This window comes from Juglans regia, chromosome 11 (assembly GCF_001411555.2).
Source record: "Juglans regia cultivar Chandler chromosome 11, Walnut 2.0, whole genome shotgun sequence".
Classification (NCBI taxonomy): Eukaryota; Viridiplantae; Streptophyta; class Magnoliopsida; order Fagales; family Juglandaceae; genus Juglans; species Juglans regia.
Genome location: NC_049911.1, coordinates 7,134,443 through 7,160,902, shown reverse-complemented (window position 1 = coordinate 7,160,902; position 26,460 = coordinate 7,134,443). Strand labels below are relative to the sequence as shown.

At 38.6% G+C, this 26,460-nt stretch overlaps 2 pseudogenes; both read left to right on the top strand.

Moving 5' to 3' along the window:
* The first annotated feature begins 13,586 nt into the window (after window positions 1–13,586).
* On the top strand, window positions 13,587–20,720 carry LOC118349880 (annotated as a pseudogene).
* Window positions 15,650–18,110, top strand: LOC108993532 (annotated as a pseudogene).
* Window positions 20,721–26,460: the final 5,740 nt, after the last annotated feature.

Here is a 26,460-nt window from a genome sequence, read left to right as displayed (position 1 = left end):
TCGTTAAGACTAATGAAAAGTGCGCAAGCTGGAAGACCGTCAGCTAGCGGGGTCGTCTGATACGGGCCGAGCATTGGCGGGGTGGACCGCAAAGGGCATCTCAGAGTTGATTTCTACGTTGAGAACTGCTTACCGAATGAAGGATGGGGACCATCGCGACTAAGCTCAATCAAATCATATTCCATGCAAGCAGCAGAACAAGATCTCCATCACTACGACGTGTCGATAATGCCTGAAGTTACCTCTAAAAGCCAAAAGGGATGTAATGAGGTAACTAATTGAGTCATACGGTGATGGCCATCACCCCGGAGCCGCCTAAAACCATCCACCAACTGTGGAGAGGGAGAAGAAATTGTTGGAGGAAGTGAAGATAGCAGATGGGAATGGCTTCGAAGTCGAGCCCCGTAAGCAAAAGGGCGGGAACGAGAAGACGGTGGCCCGAGGCGCCCAACAGCAGAGAAATGGCAAAGAGATTTGCTAGGAAAAGGTCGTGGAGGCTTGGGGCAACAACAACATGGAAGACCAAGAAGATCTGCCTGAAAAATCCACCCTCAATAGGCAGGGTCATTCCCTGCAGGGTCGTCACCAAGGCCTCTCGGAACTAGACCCTTCCAGAGGAGAGAACACAACTTCAGAGACTCCTCATGCGGAGCAAAATCCCCCACCTCCATGACCTTGAGGTCTCATTGGGGGTTCTGAAGAATGTGAGTCTTCATCCGCTCTAAGCCATCATTATAGCCTAAGCGCCACCCATCATCACGGATACCACAGACATAAGACAACTCCTCTCGCAAGCTTCAGATGGAGGCATCACGAGCTTTTAGGACTCACTTGGCTTCCTCTAGGGAGGCCTCAGCTTCTCTCTTCAGTTTGCTTTCATCCTCAAAGGCCTTCCTTTTCTTCGTTAGGGACTCGTTGACATTGTCGACCTGCTTCGTCAGCCACTAGTTTGACCGATCGTCAGAATCTCGTTGTTGGCGTAGCTCCTGATTGGCAGCCAGCAGCTGCTCAAGCTCTGCCTGTCATTCGTCAAAGGACCACTGCAATGTCTCCCTCGCCTCGTAAGTAGGTGAGGCCTCAATGCGAAGCTCACCGAATTCACCCTGGGACCTTGTCAAGTGGGCAAGGGCCTCCTCGGCTTCTTCTTTCTGCTTCCGCTCTTTAGCCGCACAGCTCAAAGCCAACTGTGCAAGTGAACAGAGAGCCAAGTTCTCGTTCCTCACCACTTATTGGCTGTCCACAATGAAGGCTACCGGATGCTCCAACCCCTATCATAGAAATCAGAGTCAAGACCAAGAAAATAAAAAAAATGAAAAGTCCAGGGAGTTGGCAAGTTAAAATTTTACCCTTGCAAATAGCCTCCGAAGTCTACCCTCCATCTCACAAATTCTGTCGGCATCACTAGGCTAGGCGGTCGTCCAAAGGCCTGCTAAAACTTCTTCGATGACCTCCTCTCCTTTCCCCTTCGCTGGAAACTCCGGGCGCCGTCGGCTCCTCGGCCAAAATAGCAGTCCCTGCCACTTCGACATCTACGGAGGGAATGGCCTCGGCCATGGGAGTGGCTCCGATAGCAACGTCTTGAATCGGTAACGCGACGCGAGGAGGATTCGTTATCTTCACCATCTTCTTGGAAAACCCTTGGTTTGGGCTGAATCAGAATTGTTAGAACATACGGGCCCCATGGAGGGATGGGGATATTGTCAGAATCGGACTAGGCAAGTGAGATCCTCTAGGGCTTCTTCCCTTTTTCCTCTACCGGCATGCTAGGGGAGCGACTACAAGCAGGCGACGTAACCGTGTTTATAGGGAATCCCACGTCAAAATGCAAGTTGGCAGCAGGGGGAAAATATCGGTGTAGGCTATCCTCAATCTGCAAAGCTTCTGAAGAAACGTCGTCTAGATGCGCCTTCACCTAGGCTCGAACAACCTTAAGCCTAAGTGCCTCCTGCAGGGTCGGTTTTGGGCGGCGACCTGTGTCCCCACAAACAATACCTGAAATGGTGAATACGGGAAACTGGCACTTGATATCCTTCCCGACCAGGTACTCTTATCCATTGTCCACCAAGAAGAAGAATCGGCAAGTGTGTCCCTTCACCACAGCATGTTGTGCCTCCAACCGAACCAGTTCTTGGATCGGCTGGAAGTTCTAAAGGTGCCGGCCCTTCTGCACAATGTTGTGAGTGATGAAAAACTCATGAGTTGTGAGGTTTGGGAAGCTTGACCCAGCTTCCTCCAACGCACGGTGCCAGATAACGCAGCACGAAAGAAGAATCCTCCATGCAATGGAAGGAAGCTAAGCAGGCTTGAACTCGAAGAAGCCTGAAACTTCTCGTACCAACTGGCAAAACGGCAACCTAAGGTCGCAAGAGAACATGGCGAGGTACACCACGACCTTATTGCCATAGCCCTCAGAATCCACCGCTCCTTAGGTGGGGGAGGGCACTACAAACTCTACCTTCGAAGGGACCCTGTAGGTCACCTTCAACTCCTCCAGTTCGGCGGCAATCACCACCGATCGCCATGAGAATTCAGCGAATTCATCTAGAGTGGAACCACCTTGGCCAACAGTAGTCTGAGAACCAACATAGGGCCCAACCTGTCTAGAAGGGCATGAAGATTTCTTTAGAGCCACGAGAGATCGAAAGAAAAGTAAAGAATTTTTGGGAGAAAATTGGAGGAAAATTGGAGGAAGAGGCAAGGTCTAATGAATTTCCACAAGGGAGGCAAGGTCCTTATATAGGCGGGGTTGACGTTTGAACTCTCGAGGCAACATAACTCCATGTGTCTCCCAAAGTACCAGAATCCCTAGATTATCGCAACTTTTGTAGAGTGTATTTGTTGATACGATGTGCAGAATAAATGGCTGCATAACACGAAGTCACAATGCAAGAACAGAAGGGACGCCACGCCACATTAATGGCACCACTACCGAGCTACACGCCACATTTATGGTACCGTCGCAGAGCCACGCCTCAATAGAAGACTCTGATAGTAGAAACAGCAGAAGAGGCACGAACTTTGTGGAAATAAAGATGATTTGCACCTCCCCCAACCCACATTATTAAAAGCAAGCTCCAGGTAAGAAAAAGCTCTCTGATCCCTAGACTCTCTCACTTATTTTCAAACTTCCAATAATACCTTACTAACTTTGGCATCGGAGGTTCCCCGGCCTTAAGACTGCCCTCTCCTAATTGCATTCACCACCATCTTTTGCAGGCCAATTTCGGAATACCTGAGTTGTCGGAGTTTGGCCCAAAGGTGTGCGAAACAAGACGTTAACAAGGATGATCTCAAAACTAATGATGATGATGATATGAAACGATGATGCAATGATTTTGTGATGATGATATGAAGATGGGAATGTAACGAGATGGATTGTGACAGTCATGAAGATGAGGATGTGATGAGATCATGATGCTATGAAAAGATGATGAGATGATAATGAGTATGGTGATATAATGAGATGAATCGTGGTAGTTATGAAGATGATGTAACGAGATCATGAATATATGAGAATATGATGTAATGATAAATGATATGAAAAGATGATGAGATGATAAATGATATGAAAATATGATGAGATGATAAATGATATGAAAAGATAATGAGCTAAGCCGAGCAAATCGGTAAGGGTAAAACTCAACACCTTAGCCTACTATACGATGGAAAGTAGGGCTGCTACCCCACTTGCATTCCAAAGGTGGACGAGCTTTAATTCACCCGTTTGAAAGTCCAAGGGACAGGTACTGGGTTGGGCCTTGCGCCCACCTGACCGTTAATATATATAAATATATACATATAAAAATATAAATCATAATATAATATATATTAAAAACACAAAACCCTAACTATAAATACCACTTTTTCACTCTCTCAATCTCTCTACTACCATTTCTCTCCTTTCCAGTGGCCATCCATACCCCTCCCCCTTTCTCTTCTCCAGCACCCCCTTCTCTATTCTTTTCAGACTTTCACGCCTCAATGGCCACCTTCCCCCCTTCTCTCTTTTTTCTTCTCATCCATATCTTCCTTCTTCTACACCTCTTTTAAACCAGCTTCTCAATTCTCTCCACTACTATGGGTACTCATGGCCAAGCCGCAGTCTACGACAGCAAGACCACAGCTTGGTTGTGGGTCTTTACAACTCAATACCACAATTTTCGTCGTGGGTCTGTATGTTAGAGACCCACAGTGGCTATGAGTGACGAGTCTACAAGTTTAACAATCCACAATGATGACCATGGGCTATAAAGATCTGTGGCCATAGACCACGGCATGTGGGTCTGTGCACGATTATTACTTGGTTTCATTTATTTGTTTCGTTTTATCTGTAATTTTGTAAGTTTAATTTGATTTTCCGTTGGATTTGTGATATTTTTCTTATTTGTAAGTTTGTTACTTTTGATCCGTAAGTTTGCTGGTTTTTGTTTGGATTTTTATTTGATTTTCTTTTGTCAAAAATGTGGTGTTGAACAGGGTAGCAACAATCCGCCCCCTGGTATCCTGACAAGGGCATACACCCAAGGAGTTAACATCTCTAGTGAAGAGTGGATGCTTTGCAAAATGATAGTAAAAGCTGTGTGCCTATTTCTCTCTAATTATTTAGCCTATCTCTCAAATCACAAATAAGAGACAACATAGTTTATGTATATATGATGTTTGCAAGGTAAACAACCAACAATGGTAGTAATAGAGAATGCAAAAACTAGTACAAATATTTTTACAACATTTATCTTAATATTATAAAAATAGACATCTATTCAATAAATGGTATATATCAAACCTGTAATTTTATAATTTCGAGATAACTTCATCTCTTAAAAACCTGTCATCACAAAATCTCTTGCAAATATTAAAAAAAAATTAAGGAAAATAAAAGTATACAATAACAAATATCAATAATTATAACAATAATGAAGCTAATGTGGATGATCTCAAAACTAATGATGATGATAGTATTTAAAGATAATGAAATGATGATGTGATGAGATCATGATGGTATGAATATGAGGATGTAATGAGATAGATCGTGAAAGTCATGAAGATGAGGATGTGATGAGATAATGATGGTATGAAAAGATGATGAGAAGATAAATGGTAAGATGATGATGAGTACGGTGACATAATGAAATGAATCATGATGGTTATGAAGATGATGTAATGAGATCATGAAGATATGAAAAGATGATGTAATGATAAATTATATGAAAAGATAATGAGATGATAAATGATATGAAAATATGAGGAGATGATAAATGATATGAAAAGATAATGAGCTAAGCCGAGCAAATCATAAGGGTAAAACTCAACACCTTAGCCTACTATGCGATGGAGAGTATGGCATCTGCCCACCTGCATTCCACTGGTGGACGAGCTTTAATTCGCCCGTTTGAAAGTTCAGGGCACAGGTGTCGAGTTGGGCCTTGGGTCCACCTGACCTTTAATATATATAGCTATATACAAATAAAAATAAAAATCATAATATCATATATATTAAAAACACAAGACCCTAACGATATATACCACTTTTTCACTCCCTCAATATCTCTACTGTCATTTCTCACCTTTCCAGCGGCCATCCCCCACCCCATTTCTATTCTCCCCCTCTCTTCTCTTTTCCTTTTATACTTTCACGCCTCAATGGCCACGTCTCTCTCTTTTTTCTTGTCATCCATATTTCCCTTCTTCTCCACCTTTTTTAAACCAGCTTATCAGTTCTCTCCATTATCGTGGGTACTCATGGCCAAGCCGCAGTCTACGACGGTGGTCGAGCTTTAATATATATAAATATATACAAATAAAAATATAAATCACAATATCATATATATTAAAAACACAAAACCCTAACTATAAATACCACTTTTTCACTCTCTCAATTTCCCTACTGTCATTTCTCTCCTTTCCAACGGCCATCCTCCTCCCCCTTTCTCTTATCCCCATCCTACTTCTCTGTTCTTTTAAGACTTTCACGCCTCAATGGCCACCATCCCCTCATCTCTCTCTTTCTTCTTCTCATCCATATTTATTTTCTTTTCCACCTCTTCAAACTAGATTCTCAGTTCTCTCCATTATCGTGGGTACTCATGGCCAAGCCACAGTCTAAGACGATAAGACCACAATTTGGCTGTGGGTCTCTACGACTCATTACCACTATTTTCGTCGCGGGTCTGTATGTTAGAGACCCAGTGTGACTATGAGTGACAAGTCTGCAAGTTTAACATCAACTGTGACGACCATGGACTATAAAGTTATGTGACTAGAGACCACGGCATGTGGGTCTGTGCACGATTATAACTTGTTTTCATTTATTTGTTTCATTTTACTTGTAATTTTGTTACTTTGTTTTGGTTTTCTGTTGGTTTTGTGATATTTTTCTAAATTGTAAGTTTGTTTGTTTTGATCTGTAAGTTTGTTGGTTCTTGTTTGGATCTTTCTTGGACTTTATTTTTGTAAAAAATGTGGTGTTCAAAGGGGTGGTCTGACAATAGTGGACCCAATCTGCCCCCTCCCCCCTGCGAGTATCCAGACAGGGGCACCCACCCCGAAGTTAAGCCCCCCACCCCCCTCTCCCCGTGCATGCGAGATCAAGGGCATGTAACACCACTAATGAAGAGTGGATGCTTTGCAAAATGATAGTAAAAGCATTGCACCTATTTCTCTCTAATTATTTAGCTTATCTCTCAAATCAAAATTAAAAGACAACATAGTTTATGTATATATGATGTTTGCAAGGTAAACCACCAACAATGGTAGTAATAGAGAATGCAAAAAATAATACAAATATTTTTACAACATTTATCTTAATTTTATAAAAATAGACATCTATTGGATAAAAGCAATAAATGGTATATATCAAACCTATAATTTTATAATTTCGAGTTAACTTTATCTCTTAACAACCTGTCATCACAAAATCTCTTGCCGATATTAAAAATAAATTAAGGAAAATAATAGTATACAACAACAAATATCAATAATTTAACAATAATGAAGCTAATGAGGATGATCTCAAAACTAATGATGATGATAGTATGAAAAGATGATGCAATGAGGATGTGATTAGATCATGATGATATGAAGATGAGGATGTAACAAGATGGATCGTGATAGTCATGAAGATGAGGATGTGATGAAATCATGATGGTTGAAAAGATGATGAGAAGATAAATGTTAAGATGATGATAAGTATGGTGATGTAATGAGATGAATAGTGATGGTTATGATGATGATGTAATGAGATCATGAAGATATGAAAAGACGATGTAATGATAAATGATATAAAAAGATGATGATGTGATAAATGATATGAAAGTATGATGAGATGATAAATGATATGAAAAGATAATGAACTAAGCCGAGCAAATCGGTAAGGGAAAAACTCAACACCTTAGCCTACTATGCGGTAGAGATTAGGGCTTTTACCCTGCCTACATTCCACTGGTGGTCGAGCTTTGATTTGCTAGTTGAATGTTCAGGGGACAAGTGTTGGGTTGGGCCATGGGCCCACCCAGCCTTTAATATATAAAAATATATATAAATATAAATATAAATCATAATATCATATATATTAAAAACACAAAACCATAACTACAAATACCACTTTTGCACTATCTCAATCCCTCAACTATCATTTATCTCCTTTCCAGCGGCTATCCCCCTCCCATTTTCTCTTCTCCCCCTCCCCCTTCTCTTTTCCTTTCAGACTTTCACTCCTCAATGGCCACCATCCCCTCATCTCTCTCTTTTTTCTTCTCATCCATATTTCTCTTCTTCTCCACCTCTTTCAAACCAGCTTCTCAGTTCTCTCCATTATCGTGGGTACTCATTGCCAAGCCACAGTCTAAGACGGTAAGACCACAGTTTGGTTGTGGGTCTCTACGACTCATTACCACGATTTTCGTCGTGGGTTTTATGTTAGAGACCCAGTGCGACTATGAGTGAGGAGTCTGCAAGTTTAACAATCCACTATGACGACCATGGACTATAAAGTTCTATGACCAGAGAACACGGCATGTGGGTCTGTCCACGATTATAACTTATTTTCTTTTATTTCTTTCGTTTTACCTGTAATTTTGTGAGTTTGTTTTGGTTTTCTGTTGGTTTTGTTATATTTTTCTGAATTGTAAGTTTGTTTGTTTTGATCTATAAGTTTGTTGGTTTTTGTTTGGATTTGTATTGCACATTTTTTTGTAAAAAAATGTGGTGCCCCTCTCTCTCTGGTGGGTATCCAGACGGGGCACCCACCCATGGAGTTAAGCCCCCCACCCCCTCTCCCCGTGCATGCGAGGTCAAGGACATGTAACACCACTAGTGAAGAGTGGATGCTTTGCAAAATGATAGTAAAAGCACTGTGCCTATTTCTCTCTAATTATTTTGCCTATCTCTCAAATCACAAATAAGAGACAACATAGTTTATTTATATATGATGTTTGCAAGGTAAACCACCAACAACGATAGTAATGGAGAATGCAAAAAACAATACAAATATTTTTACAACACTTATCTTAATTTTATTAAAATAGAAATCTATTGGATAAAAGCAATAAATGGAATATATCAAACCTGTAATTTTATAATTTCAAGATAACTTCTTCTCTTAACAACCTGTCATCACAAAATCTCTTGCAAATATTGAAAATAAATTAAGGAAAATAATAGTATACAGCAAAAAATATCATTAATTATAACAATAATAAGCTAATGAGGATGATCTCAAAACTAATGATGATGATAGTATGAAAAGATGATGCAATGAGGATGTGATCAGATCGTGATAATATGAAGATGAGGATGTAACGAGATGGATTGTGATAGTCATGGAGATGAGGATGTGATGAGATCATGATGGTATGAAAAGATGATGAGATGATAAATGGTGAGATGGTGATGAGTATGGTGATGTAATGAGATGAATCGTGATGGTTATGAAGATGATGTAATGAGATCATGAAGATATGAAAAGATGATGTAATGATAAATGATATGAAAAGATGATGAGATAAAGGATATAAAAATATGATGAGATGATAAATGATATGAAAAGATAATGAGCTAAGCCGAGCAAACCGATAAGGGTAAAATTCACCACCTTAGCCTACTAAGCGATGGAGAGTAGGGCTGCTACCACGCTTGCATTCCCCTGTTGGACGAGCTTTAATTCCCTTGCATTCCAAGGCCCACCCAACCTTTAATGTATATAAATATATACAAATAAAAATAAAAATATCATAATATCATATATATTGAAAACACAAAACCATAACTATTAATACCACTTTTTCACTCTGCTGTCATTTCTCTCCTTTCCAGAGGCCATTTCTCTTCTTCCCCTCCCTCTTCTCTTTTCCTTTCAAATTGTCACGCCTCAATGGCCACCATCCCCCTCTTCTCTCTCTTTTTTATTCTTCTCCATATTTTCCTTCTTCTCCACCTCTTTTAAACCAGCTTCTTAGTTCTCTCCATTATCGTGGGTACTCATGGCCAAGCCGCAATCTACGACAACCATGGGCTATAAAGATCTATCAATTGAGACCACGATTTTCGTCGTAAGTCTGTATGTTAGAGACCCGATGTGACTATGAGTCACGAGTCTGCAAGTTTAACAATCCACTATGACAACCATGGGCTATAAAGATCTATGACTCGAGACCACGGCATGTGGGTCTATGCACGATTATTACTTGGTTTTGTTTATTTGTTTTGTTTTATCTATAATTTTGTCAGTTTGTTTTTGTTTTTTGTTGGATTTGTGATATTTTTCTGATTTGTAAGTTTGTTTGTTTACCTGTAAGTATTTTGGTTTTTGTTTGGATTTTTATTGGACCTTTTTTTTTTGTAAATAATGCAGTGTTGAATGGGGTGGTCTGACGATGGTAGCACCAATCCAACACCCCCCCCCCCTCCTCCCCCTGTCTAAGCGAGGTCAAGTGCATGTAACACCTCTAGGGAAGAGTGGATGCTTTGCAAAATGATAGTAAAAGCATTGTGCCTATTTCTCTCTAATTATTTAGCCTATCTCTCAAATCACAAATGAGAGACAACATAGCTTATGTATATAGGATGTTTGCAAGGTAAACCACCAACAATGGTAGCAATAGAGAATGCAAAAAAAATTACAAATATTTTTACAACACTTATCTTAATTTTATTAAAATAGACATCTATTGGATAAAAGCAATAAATGGTATATATCAAACCTGTAATTTTATAACTTCGAGATAACTGCATCTCTTAACAATCTGTCATCACAAAATCTCCTGTAAATATTAAAAATAAATTAAGGAAAATCATAGTATACAACAAGTATCAATAATGATAACAATAATGAAACTAATGAGGATGATCTCAAAACTAATGACGATAATGATATGAAAGATGATGCAATGATGATGTGATGAGATCATGATGATATGAAGATGAGAATGTAACGAGATGGATCGTGATAGCCCTGAAGATGAGGATGTGATGAGAACATGATGGTATGAAATGATGATGAGATGATAAATGGTGAGATGATGATAAGTATGGTGATGTAATGAGATGAATCATCATGGTTATGATGATGATGTAATGAGAGCATGAAGATATAAAAAGATGATGTAATGAAAAATGATAAGAAAAGATGATAAAATGGTAAATGTTATGAAAATATGTTGAGATGATAAATGATATGAAAAAATAATGAGTTAAACTGAGCAAATAGGTAAGAGTAAAACCCAACACCTTGGCCTACTATGCGGTGGAGAGAGTAGGGCTACTACCTCGCATGCATTCCATAGGCGGACGAGCTGTAATTCACCAGTTTGAAAGTCTAGGGGACGGATGCCAAATTGGGCCATATATATTAAAAACACAAAACCCTAACTATAAATACCACTTTTTCACTTTCTTAATCTCTCTACTGTCATTTCTCTCATTTCCAGTGGCCATGCCCCTCCCCCTTTCTCTTCTCCCCCTCCCCCTTCTCTTTTCCTTATTCCTTTCAGACCTTCATGCCTCAGTGGCCATGCACCATCCCCTATTCTCTCTCTTTTTTCTTCTCATCCATATTTCCCTTCTTCTCCACCTATTTTAAACCAGCTTCCCAGTTCTCTCCATTATCGTGGGTACTCATGGCCAAGCCGCAGTCTACGACATTAAGACCACAGTTTGGTTGTGGGTCTCTACAACTCAATACCACGGTTTTCATCAGGATTTTGTATGTTAGAGACCCACTGTGACTATGAGTGACGGGTCTACGAGTTTAACAATCCACTATGATGACGATGGGCTATAAAGATTTGTGACAAGAGACCACGGCATGTGGGTCTATGCACGATTATTACTTGGTTTGTTTCATTTATTTTTTTCGTTTTATCTATAATTTTGTGACTTTCTTTTGATTTTTTGTTGGACTTGTATTTTTTCAGATTTGTAAGATTTTTTGTTTCGATCAGTAAGCTTGTTGGTTTTTTTTTTTTTTTTTATTGGACTATGGGGGCACCAATCTGCCCCCAAGGTATCCAGAAGGGAGCACCCACCCACGGAGTTAAGCCCCCCTCCCCCCTCTTCTCATTCATGCGAGGTCAGGTGCATGCAACACCTCTAGTGAAGAGTGGATGCTTTGCAAAATGAAAGTAAAAGCCCTTGTGCCTATTTCTCTCCAATTATTTAGTCTATCCCTCAAATCACAAATAAGAGACAACATAATTTATATATATATGATGTTTGCAAGCTAAACCACCAATAATGGTAGGAATAGAGAATGCAAATAACAATACAAATATTTTTACAACACTTATCTTAATTTTATAAAAATAGAAATCTATTGGATAAAAGCAATAAATGGTATATATCAAACCTGTAATTTTATAACTTCAAGATAACTTCATCTCTTAACAACCTGTTATCACAAAATCTCTTGCAAATATTAAAAATAAATTGAGGAAAATAATAGTATACAACAACAAAAATAAAAAATTATAACAATAATGAAGCTAATGAGGATGATCTCAAAACTAATGATGATGATAATATGAAAAGACGATGCAATGAGGATGTGATTAGATCATGGTGATATGAAGATGAGGATGTAACGAGATGGATCTTGACAGTCATGAAGATGAGGATGTGATGAGATCATGATGGTATGAAAAGATGATGAGATGATAAATGGTGAGATGATGATGAGTATGGTGATGTAATGAGATGAATCTTGATGGTTATGAAGATGATGTAATGAGATCATGAAGATATAAAAAGATGATGTAATGATAAATGATATGAAAAGATGATGAGATGATAAAATGATATGAAAAGATAATGAGCTAAGCCGAGCAAATCGGTAAGGGTAAAACTCAACACCTTAGCCTACTATGCGATGGAGAGTAGGGCTGCTACCCCGCCTGCATTCCACTGGTGGATGAGTTTTAATTCGCCAGTTTCAACATTCAAGGGACAAGTGCCGGGTTGGGCCCACCCGACCTTTAATATATATAAATATATACAAATATAAATATAAATCATAATATTATAAATTAAAAACACAAAACCATAACTATAAATACCACTTTTCTCTCTCTCAATCTCTTTACTATCATTTATCACCTTTCCAGCTAGGGCTGGGCTCCGACTCCGATGGAGTCGGAGTGTTCGTTTCTGAACTCCGACTCCGACAAGAGTCGGAGCCAAATTGGAGCTCCGACTCCGACTCCGAACTGGAGTCGGAGTCCGACTCCGATCGGAGGTCGGAGCTCCGACCTCCTATAGGAGCTCCGACATAAGATCGGAGCTCGACGTGCGCTCGACGTAGCGCTTGAGCGGAACTCTTCCAGAGAGGTTCGCTCGACTTCCGCTCGACATGTCGCTCGAGCGAACCTCTCTGGAAGAGGTTCGCTCGACTTTCGCTCGACATGTCGCTCGAGCAGAACTCTTCCAGAGAGGTTCGCTCGACTTCTGCTCGACATGTCACTCGAGCAGAGAGGTTCGCTCGACTTCCGCTCGACATGTCGCTCGAGTCAATGTTCAATACAACTTGTGCTCGACTTGCGCTCGACACCACGCTCGAGCGCAAGTGTTCAGTAAAAAAAATTTCGGAGTTGGAGTCAGAGCTTCTTGGAGCTCCGACTCCGACTCCGAATAGATATTTGGAGCTACTCCAAATTCCGACTTCGAATTTCGATGACTCCGACGAAGTCGGAGTCGGAGTCGGAGCGGAAGTCGGACGGAGTCGAAATTTTCTGAATTTTGCACACCCCTATTTCCAACAGCCATCCCCTACCCCTTTCTCTTCTCCCTCTCCCCCTCCCCTTCTCTTTTCCTCATTCCTTTGAGACTTTCACGCCTCGCCTCAATGGCCACCATCGTTTTCTCTCTCTTTTTTCTTCTCCAGATTTCCCTTCTTCTCCTCCTCTTTTAAACCAACTTCTCAGTTCCCTCCATTATCGTGGGTACTCATGGCCAAGCCGTAGTCTACGACGGTAAGACTACAGTATGGTCGTGGGTCTCTATAACTCAATACCACGGTTTTCGTCGTGGGTCTGTTTGTTAGAGACCCAATGTGTCTATGAGTGACATGTCTACGAGTTTAACAATCCACTATGACGACGATGGCTATAAAGATCTGTGACATGAGACCAGGACATGTGGGTCTGTGCACGATTATTACTTGGCTTCGTTTATTTGTTTCTTTTTATCTGTAATTTTATGACTTTGTTTTGATTTTTTGTTGGATTTGTATTTTTTCTGATTTGTAATGTTTGCTTTGATCTGTAAGTTTGTTGGTTTTTTGTTTGGATTTTTATTGGACTATGGTGGCACCAATCCGCCCTCCGGGTATCCAGACAGGGGCACCCACCAACGGAGTTAATGTTTACCTGACGAACGGGATCTGATGGTGAAATGGATGAGTTGGGCGTGTCCTATTTTCTCCTGCAAGCCGCTCCAATCTGGTCTGGCCTTCCTTGTATTTCTCCTATTTTCTCCTGCAAGCCGCTTCAACTGACTTGGGCGTGGTCTGGATTTCTTCTACAGTAATATCTGGTCTGGCCGTGTATGTCTCCTCTCCTCTGCCTTTCGTGTTTTATTTTGTTTTGTTTTTTTTTAATATAATAAGACCCACGTCAGCCATCGGTACCCAATTGGTACACAAATGTGCTTGTACCTAGAAGAACTGATTTTTTAATCCTTTCCTTGACTTTAGCTTGTATACTTTCCTCTTTACCCTTCAATTAGTCGTGCAATCCCATCAATTATGGGCCCTTCAATTACTCTTGTAATCCCATCAATTATGGGTGCACTTGTATATATACAAAGTGCTGTGATGTAATCAAGCATTAGAGTGAATACAATATTTTTCTTCCTCCACTTTATACTTCTTGCATACTACTGGATCGTGCTATTGATGCAGAAAATGAGCAAAACAAGTATTTCTTACGTCTGAATCATATTAAAGGATATCACGAATTGTCCTCAAAAACTCAAATATACTTTTCAACAGCTGCCGCTAAGTGGGATGCTGACTTCTATATCGAAGTTGATGATGATGTGCACATAAATCTTGGTATGGTTGGTTCGACCTTGGCCCGGCATAGATCAAAGCCACGCGTTTATATTGGTTGCATGAAGTCTGGACCTGTCCTGTCACAGAAAGGAATAAAATACCATGAACCAGAATACTGGAAATTTGGTGAGGATGGAAAATAAGTACTTTAGCATGCGACAGCGCAAATATATCATCCGGATGGGGCCGGGAAAAAGTTTGTGGTTTTGATGGTTCCAGAAAATTTGTGGGGTTTGAGTTTTTGGACTAAAGAAAGCTGTAGCATTTTGATTCTGGGTTGGGTTGTTTGGACCAGTTATCTGGTACTTGTGCTATAGATTTTGATTACTGTATCTAACATGAACTGGCAGAGATTTTATCTAATATTTCATCTTGCTTATATTAATAATATTATATACAATTTTAGAGTATTCAATCATCGCACACTCCATTTGAAACACCATGAGACTCACCTTAAAAAAAGAGTTTCTTCATGAATTTTAAATTTATTCACTTTTTTTCAAAATAAATACGTAGAATTTGTACACTCAAACTGTTATAGATCATTTCCCAATAGAAAAATGAGAAATTACCGAAGTCTTTAATAATATTATATCTTCAAAGTCATGCATAACCTTTCCTAAATAATAAATGATGTGAAGACCTTGACCTTGACTGACACCTAAAGTTGCATGATCTTCTTTGCCAATTGCCACCAAATTTGAAAGTGCAATTTCATCATTGAATCCTTGTGGTTTTTGCTACATAATCTGGAATAGATTTTTGTGTCAATCCATGCACCCAAAAATAAGTTATTGTATGGTTTGTATTTTTGTCAAATAAACCATTGGATTAAATTCTTATCCCTTCATAAAACAATTGCTAGTTCTTATCACTGAAGATAACACGTGTGAAACTTTGACCCTCTTCACCTAGTCTCACTTCTAATACTCCTTTGCAAACGTCAAACATTCTGGCTGTTTTGATAAGAAAGAAGACGATGAAGACGAAGACGCGGTGGATATTTCGTTTAGGAAAAGACAGGAGTAAGGTATGAAAGCCCAAAAAAGTGAGACTTATGAACAAAATTGCTTGCACTATATTCAAAGTCGAAAAATTTATAGTCTCGCATTCTCTTCCTTCGAATTTCTTTGCCAATATTTGCTCATTCTTCCATGATCTTATTTACTTGATTTTTCTTGTCTTTATTTCTTTAATGTCTTCCCTTGACGTCCAGAGCATCACGCGTGTAATTTCAGCACCCAGTGGATCACCCAGCAGAATTCCAAACCAGACAGAGGCCTCCAACTCCAACGAAACAATATGAATCTTAAAACTTTCCTCTGCCTCTTTATCTGATCTCTATATCACTCATTCACGGCCCCGACCTTGCTATTTCAGGCATGGCATGCAACCCATTTTCTTTCTTTTTTGGTATTTTCCATATATTTGCATTCATGCATCATAATAATTGTTTACAGTCGTATGGTCTGATAGGGTTTCAATTGGGAATCGAGTAATAAAGGAGGATGGTACAATTCACTGAAGAACTCTGTTCCTGATTTAGCTAATGCTGAAATCACTCATGTCTGGCTTCCTCCTCCCTCTCAACCTGTTGCTCCCCAGGGTATCTCCAATTTCTTGTTCTTGCCAAGTTCATTTCATAAATGGCCCGAGTTTGGCCTCACTTTTTTGGCCCAGGTTTATTTGATCACATATTGTTACAAATGATGCCATGCTTAGTTGTCTCAATCTATTTTTCTAGATAGAAAATAAAGTATGTGGTCTTAATTTGGGTTGTCGGTTGGGTTAATTGCTTTTGGGTTAGCCTACTTGAAGGTTTTCCAATATGCTTTGTGACTTATATCTGATTCTCATGGAAGTATGATTTTTAAAGTAACATGCAAAGAAAAACGACGTGCATATAAATAAGATGTTGAGATACTGACAGCCAAAAATTAAATGTTTTTTTTTATCATCTATATGACCCTATGCTTGGTTTTTTTCCAATAGAGTAGCTAAGAGATGCTCAATCTAAAATCGTTATATTCTAGGATACTTGCCGAGAAGGCTATATGATCTTGATGCCTCAAAATATGGATCTAAGGATGAACTGAAAGTACTGATTGGGGCTCTACATGAGAAGGGGATTAAAGTTGTTGCTGACATAGTGATAAATCATAGAACTGCTAGGAAGCAAGATGCCAGACTGGGGTCCATCCTTCATTTGCAAGAATGACATAGCCTATTCGGATGGTACTGGGAATCCTGACAGTGGAGAGGGCTATGACCCTGCTCCTGACATTAATCATTGTAATCCACAGGTACAGAAAGAGTTGTCAGAATGGATGAATTGGCTCAAGACTGAGATTGGATATGATGGGTGGCGATTTGATTTTGTGAAGGGCTATGCCCCTAGTATTATAAAATATTATATGGAACAAACCAAGCCAGATTTTGCAGTAGGGGAAAACTGGAATTCTCTTGCTTATGGAGATGGTGGGAAACCTAACCCTAACCAAGATGCACATCGTGGTGCTCTAGCTGAATGGGTTGGGTCTGCAGGTGGGGCTGTCACTGCATTTGATTTCACAACCAAAGGGATTCTGAAAGCAGTTGTGGAAGGGGAGTTATGGAGGTTAAAGGACTCCAACGGAAAGCCACCAGGATTGATTGGAATAAACCCAGAAAGTGCTGTGACATTTATTAACAACCATGACACAGGGTTACTCAAAATATTTGGCCATTCCCCTCTGATAAAGTCATGCAGGGATATGCTTACATTCTAACTCATCCTGGCACCCCAACGATTGTAATTTTCATCCTATTTATTCCTATAATTTTTTGCTATGAAGATGGTTAATAATTCATCATGGTATCATACCAACTTTGTTGACTGAAAGAATTTGTTTTATGCTTTGCAGTTCTATGGTCATTTCTTTGATTGGGGTTTAAAGGAGGAAATAAGCAAATTGACTGCAATTAGGTCGAGGAATGGGATCAATACCAGAAGCATTGTGAGCATACTAGCATCTGATGGTGATTTATATGTAGTTGGGATTGATGACAAGATCATCATGAAGATTGCACCAAAGATGGATCTTGGAAACCTCATTCCCTCAAAAGGTTTCTACCTCTGGCAAAGATTACTGTGTGTGGGAGAAAAAGTGAAGAATAGAAATGATTTTGTGCTGAATCAATGTCAAAATACCCTATTACTAATACTTTAATGTAGAATAAAGTTTGGGCCGCCCTTGAGCTGCTCAATCTAAGCCCTTAAGGGGTGACCAACATCGGCCACCCCCATAGAATTGTTGCAAATTCAATGAATATTGTTAGTAAAGAGACTATGAAGAGACAAGGAGAGGCAACACGTGTCTGATTGGCGACAGAGAGCGGAAGCAGCGATTGCGATTTTCTTTGAGCATTTGAGAGGGTAGAAAAGGCACATATAGGACCTAGCTAATCAGCCCTGCTGGGCAATGTTGGAAGAGAAGATAAAGAGATGGAAGAGGCATGTTAGTAGGTCTCCGGTCACTTGTGTGAGGCCAACATTAGTGAGGAGCATGATCATAGGCGCGCATGGGGTATTCCTGCAGTCCTGATATGTGAGGAGCATGCTCGAATTGGGAGAGTAAAACATATTGCCAACATTATGGCAATTAAGCTCCATTCTACATATTTTTGGGTTTTCCTTGAGTGCATGCGTCTGGCATGCAGAGCATAAAGGGGGAGATAGAGAGAATATAATCAAAACAATGTCTTTTTAAAAAAGAAAAATGTAATGCCCCCATATTATTGACAACCCTCACTTTTGGCAGATGAATACCTCTTATAAGTAAAGTTTGGGGGGTACAAAAAATCCCAACAAAACCAAGGCCTTGAAAAAACTATATATATACTCTGTACTAATTGCAGTTGAAATCTACAAAACAATAGAACAAATACTAACATGCTATCAGATAAAAGTGACTGAATCGAGGCATTCTCATAAAATATCCTAATATGGCCGAAGAATATACTAAGATGGCCGAAGCTCCTACCTTTGCAAGATGATCTACCACAAAATTACCCTCTTGATAAGAATGTTGTATAGAATAATCTAACACTTGTTGGAATCCAAGAATGTCCTCCCAAATATGAAAATATCGCAATGGTGGAGAAGTGGGATTATGAAACCATTGAACAACAATAGCTGATCAGTTTCAAAGAGAATATTTCAATAGTCTAGCTGTAAACAATATAACAAACCTTGTTTCAATGCCATCAACTCTGCCAGTGTGTTAGTTCCATTTCACAAATAAAGTGTAAATGCAAACATAAGCTCGCTATCCGCATTCCTCAGCACAACATCACATCCTGCCATACTAGGATTTCCAAGAGCAGACCCATCAATATTAAACTTTAAATGTCCAGAAGGGGGAGAGGCTGCCAAGTCACTAGTAAAGGCCTCTTAAACCATAGTTTAATAGGATTACTACCCAGAACCTGTTGGAAGCAGGCAACCATACAATATAAAGAATAATCAACAATTGAAAGTGAAATTCATACCTTTAAGTTGACATCTGATATTGGTGGAGAAAAATCCTTTGAAATAGCAGACTTGAAGTCTTCAAGTACCCATGAAGATGACAACAGGATCTGAAGATTAACTGAGTATTATTTACCTAATAAAATATCACCTATAAACAACAACAAAATGATACATCATACCTTTCCCAACTTCACTGCATCTTTTATTCGAGTTTTGTCCTCATGATACTGTAAATAAAAAAATAAAAATAAAAATATTAGTGATGAGCAACAATCTATTGAAAATAAGAACAATAAATTGTACCCATATCCACTTCTACCCCTTCTCAAAGATTGCTCATAATTCTCCAAATTCTGGACAAGCCCCACACAAAGAACCAGCTCCGTGATTCTTCACAGCCACAGTAGAAAACAAAAGGTACCCGCAAAGCAGAATAACCCAGAAAGCTCATAAACGTACAAAAAAAAAGGTAACTACTAAGCCAAAATACAATCTGGGTCTCTCTGTACAGATATCGAAGACATTGAAGAAGCTTAGATCATCCCCAGACAAAAGAATATACAGGAATTCATATTTGCTAAGCCAAAATCTGATAAGGAAACATAGAGATCCCACATGATTTCGCGTAAAGGTGACATTTCACCCCAGCCGCCCAGAGAAAATAGCAATCGGTCCATTTTTGTGCATGCAATCGGCCCCAAAGAAAAATTAGCAACTCTCCCAAATGGCAAATATCATCAAGAAATATAGCAAAAATCAATACAACGAAACGCTCGAGAGAGACAATGACTCAGAATGAAACATGGAGACAAAGTTAGATCTTAGAGAGAGAGAGAGAGAGAGAGAGAGAGAGAGATTACCAGAAATAACGAAAGCAAACTTTTATATTCTACATGAGTGACAGAAAAAAAATAGAGAGAGAAACGAAATAGAGAGAGCCGAGAGACAAAGAGATAACCTTGAAACAAGGCAGTGGAACGGAGTCCTGGAAGCTCGAAGTCAGAGAACGACGACGGCGATGGTGACTAGGGTTTCCGCAGTGGGCAGAAGACTTTTAGCCTTTTGCGGTTTCGATGCGTTTCACAAGAGACGTGCTTTTCGCCTTTCGGTTTCGATGGGTTGGTTTTAGAAGAGAAGCTTTTTGGTTTTGATGGGTTCGACGGGTTGATTGTTTAAAACCCGGTATTAAACTTTGACCCGATGAACCCGTTTTTATTCAGGTGGACCAAGTCGGTTTTGACGGACGGATTGGGCCAAGGCCTTTTTTGCACAGCCCTAAATATATGCGCTCTCCAAGGATTTGGCTACATATATTTCAGTTAATCGGCACATACTTCGTAAATATGCAAATGAAGATGTCTCTTTGGGTTCTTGGTTTATCGGCCTTGATGTTGAGCACATTGATGACCGGAGCCTCTGTTGTGCGATGCCCCCTGATTGCGAGTGGAAGGCTCAAGCAGGAAATCCTTGTGCTGCATCCTTTGACTTGAGCTGCAGTGGCATTTGCAAATCAGTGGAAAGAATGGAGGAGGTGCACCAACCCTGTGGGGAGGGCGATGAGGCTATCTGGCACACTAATTTCTGACACAAGTCTCTGTTCATTGTAATATATGTGAGATCAAATGGTGGTTTATTTAGACAACTCAATCTGCCACATTTTTGTTTATTGATGCCTCGGGACAGACGGTATATGATTGATTGAATTACTCACTACACAGATTTTCACACTCAGGAAAAAAAGAATGAATTGTCACTAGTATTAAACTATGTATAAATATAAATATATATTTCTTATTAAAAAAAATCTCTAGTTGCAAACTCAAATTCTACTAAGATATATCATATAAAAATGATTTGTATAAGTCTCAAATAGACAAGTCTCGCAGTCTATTTTTAAAAAAGTGGATCACACCATGAAAATGTGTAAAAAAAAAAAAAACTTTTCTTTTTTAATAGGACCCATATTTTTACAAAAGGCTTGGACGGAAACTTGTTTATTTTGAATTTGTACCTAGCACTACTCTATATCATAAACGTGGAGGATATAGAGATATAACACATTTAAAAGATAAAACAATACATTAATAGATAGTTTTATTTTTATATTTTATAAGAGAGATTTATTATGCATCAGCCATTATTTACTCTCACACCCTAAACCTATAACTTTTTCATAAGGTGTGGGGTAGTGTTTTTCATAGGATATGAGGATGTTTTTCATAGTGTGTGGGGTGGTGAATAGTGTCTGTTGAGAATAATTTTTCTTTGTAAGTAATTGGGGTAAATCATCTTTATATTTATAATCTTCTCAACATTTCATCATGAGATAATGAGCGGATAGTAAATAAAGAGAAAGTAGCATTATTTATTGGGATCCTATAACATTAGTATGTTGACACAACGAAAATTGCAAATAACAAAAGTCTACATAAAAAATATTTAAATGGCATGCTTGTAATTTAAATGGCATGCTTGTAATAGGGAACTAAATAACCTTAATTTTTAAGAAAAATAATCAGAATGCATGCATTTAATATAAGAAGCCATTTAACACACACTTGTTGAGCTCAAGTTTAGATTAGTAGAAGCCCGACACTCAAACTTAGCATGATTTTCAAAACTTCAATGTATGGTGATGGGTCATTGGAAAAAATGATAGATACATTTTTCACCCTCAGATTACTGAGATTTTATATTTTGTACTTCAAAATACAAAATTAATATATTGCATTAAGAATAACTACAATATCTTACATAATTATGTTCAAATACTCTGCAAAAGTACCCTTGCATAATTGATTAGAAGTGATTAGAAGTTTGCATGGTACTTTTTAAGTCCAGAGTGGTTTTTCATACTCCGAACACATCGATGGACAAAAATGTCTATCTTGAACTCAGTTGGTTCATAAATGAATAGTCTACTATTTATCATGAATAAGCTAAAGACATTATATGTGGCATTGTGAATATATCCCAACTAGGCCTGGGCAGAAAACCCGTGGACCCGTCCCGTCCGAATAATCCGACCCGACCCTACCGATAAAATGCAGGCCAAATGTATTTGCGAGTCGAACCCGTCAAATGTTGGTTTTAACCTGTCTTCTCTGCATATCTTCATCTTCTTCAGCAATCTGTGATAGGAAGTCTTGCCCGAGAACTAGCCCGTCATTGGTTTATATTTCTTGATAGGTGAAGAAAAATATACAGCTACTTTCAAAGGCTCACGTCTCCTGATCCAAGTGAATCTATCCACCATCCTGACGCTCGCACACAAATTCTCACAAACGAAGAGGGGAAAAACTAAAAAGAAAAAAAAGAATCAACAAGCTAACTGATTCCTAAATGGAGAGATCTCTTAAAAGATGGGCAGTCTCCTTGATCTGATTGGTGCCCAATTGTTCATCAACTGTTCAACCCCCTCCTTGAAATCATCTTCTATACTTAATATTGATGACAGACTCGAAGAAGATAGTTGAGATTGGTATTGCTCTAGCTCCTGCAGTAGCTCCTCTGCACGTTTTCTTGACTTGGAATCCGAGGACCCTGACAGTTTATCCTGCAGTACATCTTCAAGAACCATTCTTGCATCGGTGTATCGAGTTTGCTTGATTAGACAAAGGCATAAGTTGCTAGCCTTGTTTGCATCCGCATAAATTCTGAACTCTCGTTGAAAAGAAGAAATCTAGAGCCTGCAAATTTTCTGTCTGATGATACACTGCCATCTTTGAAAAATAAGAACATTAAAAAAAAAAAAAAAAGATGAAGAAGAGAGGTGCTCATCGGACCCAACTTTCAGCGGGTCAGAACGGACCAACCTGGCATGCACTACGGGTCGGGTCGGTCCCAGATACTATGCAGTTTGGTCGGGTTGCAGCCCTAATCCCAACAATCCCTCATCCACGATGACGCTTTTACGTCTCAAACTCATAAAATCTAGTTCTTATAACATTTGGTGGACCGAGATCTGTCAACCCACCTCAAATCAATTAGTATTAGGGAAGACATTATTATTTTTATGGCATTAGACTTGCACCATGTAGGCCAATTTTTAGAGTCATCGCAAGGAGCGACATTAGACTTGCACCATACACTCCAATTTGTTGAGAAACTAACGAGATCTTGGAATTTTGTTATGGGGAGGTTTGGATAGTGAGTTGAGATGAGATGAAAGTTGAAAGTTGAATAAAATATTGTTAGAATATTATTCTTGTTTTTAGATTTGAGAATTTTGAATTGTTTATTGTATTTTGTGTGGGAGTTTGAGAAAGTTTTAATGATCAGATGAGAAGAGTTGAGTTGAGATGCTCTCTCAATCCAACATGTTTCCTCCTTTGTACAAAGCCATTGTTTTAGAGGATAGAGATTAATACGACCCCATCCCATTCCCAGACCAAACTTTGTCATATAGTCTAAAAGATATGATGCATGGGTCTAATGGATGAAGATGATGTTAATTTCTAAGACGAGTATGGCCGTCGTATTCCCAAAACGATAGTGTCACATGCAAGGGGTCACAGATTTCCTTTATGTCTAGTCACTAGGGCAACCATTTTTTGTATAGCTAAAGCGGCGCATGAGCGCACACAGAATCCTTCAGATTTGGAGGTTCGGGCATAACCGTGATGGAAATTGTTTTCTTGTAACGCTGAAAACCAACCCAACATAACTCAACTTTCCCTTTTCAATATTCGACCAAATCGGCCCCCTCCAAACCAAACACCAATTAAACTCGATATAATAAAAGAAAGTTGAAGGAATTAAGAGTTGGGACTCAATTACAAAGTAATTCTGATTCATGATTAGGCTTATGATCTTTTTTTCTCAGATTTGTTTTTTCTCAGGCAGGCTTATCATGATCTTATTCCATAATATTCTTTTTTATGACTTTTTTACTTGAAATTCTCATTAATTACGATGTCATTGGCTCAAATTTCACAATATATATCCTACACAACATTATATCTATGTCTTCTATGGAACCATAGTACTTTTAAGTTGAAACTTGCTGTTTCAAGATCAAGTTTTTCAAAAAAAAAAAAAAAGATTAGGAACTTTCATCTGTTTCTTAAAATGTGCATTACAAACTTGGGTCTAAATTTTTTGTTATTTACTGATGCGATTAGTGTATAAATACATCATTTATAGTAAACCATATGAAAATATTTTTTTTTCAAAAGTATGTGTATGTGTGTATATATATATATATATATAGAGAGAGAGAGAGAGAGAGAGAGAGAGAGAATATTTTTCAAAAGTATATATGTATGTGTATAAGCCCTCCTTTGAGAGTCCTTTCTTATATGAACTCAATGTATTATGATAGATACTTTATGATTTTAGAACTACATGACTGTTGTGCACGATTGTTTATTTTAAAAAGTGAAAGGTAAGGCAAAGGTTAGTGAGAGAGAGAGAGAGAGAGAGAGAGAGATGTATGACTACATGTAATGGGGTTAATAAACTGACCATATAATGATGAGGATGATACCACAAAGGTTAAGGATGGATGGCAACGTCAGAATATATGGTTGACGGTGAACATGGTCATGACCCATTCTTGAAGTTCGATTCTTAAGCTGGTTGCTCTGGGAAGAACTATTGATCGTGAGGGTTGTCAACTCTAACACACGAGAAATGATGAAGTAAATAGGACTGTTCATCCAGGTTTCGAATCGGGTACCCGGGTATACCCAACCCGGAACCTGGGTTTCAAATTCGGGCCGGAACCTGGATGAATCCGAATTTTTACAATTTGAAAATCTAGGTTTTAGGCGATACCTGAGTTTTTTTTTTAATCTAAAAGTCTATATTCTATTACAAATTTTTCAAGAAAAATGTTGAAAAACATTTTTTTTATATATACAAAACAACTAATTACCTTTTTAACTAAATGCATCTAAAAAAAAGAAGTTCAATATTTGTCATGTAAAATGCATGCAACACATAATGAAATTCACTACATATTACATTATTGGTATTTATACATTACACTACAAAACACAAAATTACAATATATGAAAATTACATATCAAAAGTGGATTACAGAGAGCCAATACATAATGTGTCTCAATCAATGCATTCCTCCACAGCTGATATATGTGTATTGAAGAACCTTCATCTGCGTCATATGCATCTCCTTTCTCGAATTTCCCACCAGGCAAAGCTACATCCCCTGTTTGTCACATTAAAACATACATCTCAGCTAAGGTTATAACAAAACATATAATAAACTGAGTTATTATAACAAAAGTATGAAACAAGCAATTTTATTTTTCAAAATAATGCCCCTTCTCACTCTTTCGTTGTTCCTTGCACTAGTGCCCATTCAGATTCATGTGTGATCAGATGAAGTTAGCGATGATTCATTTGCAAGCAATTTCAGAGTGGAATACCACAAATGCATAAGAAATGATTATCTAGAATCTAGGCCAATAGCTTGTATATTGGTAGTACAATAGCAAATAAACGCCCCCTTGAACTCATTTTAGAGTATTAGAAGTGCTAAAATTTATTGGCATGAGAACAGAAAATAAGTTTTGAAATTGCAGATTAATGATCTAGTGAACAAACACATATTTCTTGAATATTTGAGCACTGGAATTCATACACTTGATATCATCGACAGTGACAAGTGAAGGATGTAATAGCACAACAACTTGGATAAGCTCAGCATTTGCAAGTTCAACCGCAACCTTAGCTGAGAAAATGCAAAGTTCAAATATCAGTCTCTTTTCAAAGCAGTAAGAAGATAGTGATTTAAAATATAAAACTCAAACTAAGTTATTATAACAAAATATATATAACAAAACGTAGACATTCCATGTATAATACCAATACCTCCATTGAAGAAGAACATATTCTCTCGTAACAGATTCTAAATTTTTCAGCATGAATGGGAAGGGAGACTCACAACAGTCTCGGTTGAAGATGAAGCTACATAATCATCAAAAAAATATTAAAAACTGAGTTAGATAGATATTAAAAAAAATATTTCAAGTTTTAAACTTACCTTCAAAGTCCATTGACTATATGTATTCTTCTAACTCTTGAATGTCGACTAGTTTGGTCCGTAACCAATTTTGGATGCAAATGAGGGATTCGATAGTTTCTGGAGACAATGAACTCCTAAAAGAATCAAATATGCGTCCTCCAGGACTGAATGCAGACTCTGAGGCAACAATGGAAATGGGGGTGGTTAACACAGCACATGCTACCTCAGCAAGGACAGGATAATTGGCAGCATTAACTCTCCACCAATCTAAGATATCAAAACCGAGCAAGTCTTTTACACACGCCTCAGACAAATACCTCTCTAGCTCTGATCTAAACTCCATAATACCCTGCTCCTCAAGGTATTTGGTGAACATGATCCGAAATTTAGTCGAAGGCGGTGCCGACTCATTGCCAA